The sequence below is a fragment of the Myotis davidii genome, unplaced genomic scaffold (genome assembly GCF_000327345.1).
Source record: "Myotis davidii unplaced genomic scaffold, ASM32734v1 scaffold1903, whole genome shotgun sequence".
NCBI lineage: Eukaryota > Metazoa > Chordata > Mammalia > Chiroptera > Vespertilionidae > Myotis > Myotis davidii.
This window is the reverse complement of record NW_006293911.1, coordinates 81,502-82,016: the sequence shown is the minus strand read 5'-3', so window position 1 is coordinate 82,016 and position 515 is coordinate 81,502. Positions and strand designations below refer to the sequence as shown.

The 515-nt window shown below is 37.3% G+C and overlaps 1 protein-coding gene across 7 annotated transcripts in view; it reads right to left on the bottom strand.

The window, feature by feature from the left end:
- The window catches only part of ACBD5 (acyl-CoA binding domain containing 5), a 63,830-nt gene that overhangs the window by 23,902 nt on the left and 39,413 nt on the right, over positions 1-515 (bottom strand). The gene's annotated exons all lie outside the window — the stretch shown is intronic.

Sequence of the window (515 nt, the reverse complement as noted above, 5' to 3'; positions counted from 1 at the left end):
GAAAAAATGGAGAAATGAATCATCCATGAACAAAGAATTGAGAAATTATGGCAATAAATTGTTCTCATGAGTTACTCATTCATCTAAGAAACATTTAAATGTCTACTTTAGCCTAGTTACTATGCTAAACAGTAAGGATAAATATGAAAAAAAAAGAGAATCTCTGCAAGAGGCTTCTACTCTTAGCAAAAGAGAGAATATTATTAGAACATAGTTTGATAAGTATAATGAAAAAGATATACAAAGGCTGTTATAGGAGCTCATACTGGGCTTGGTCAGGACAGCCTTCCTGGAAGAAATGCTATGAACTAAAACTTGAAGAACAACATAGGGAAGAGGTGGCCATGTAAAGATGGAGGTCCCAAGTCAGAGAGCCCTTGGGGCCAGGAGAGCTGGATGAAGCAAGGAACAGATTGTCCCCTGGAGCCTTCAGATGAGCACAGCTCTGCTGATAACTTGATTTCAGATTTCTAGCCTCCCTATACTTCTAGAACTATGAGATAATAAATTTCTTT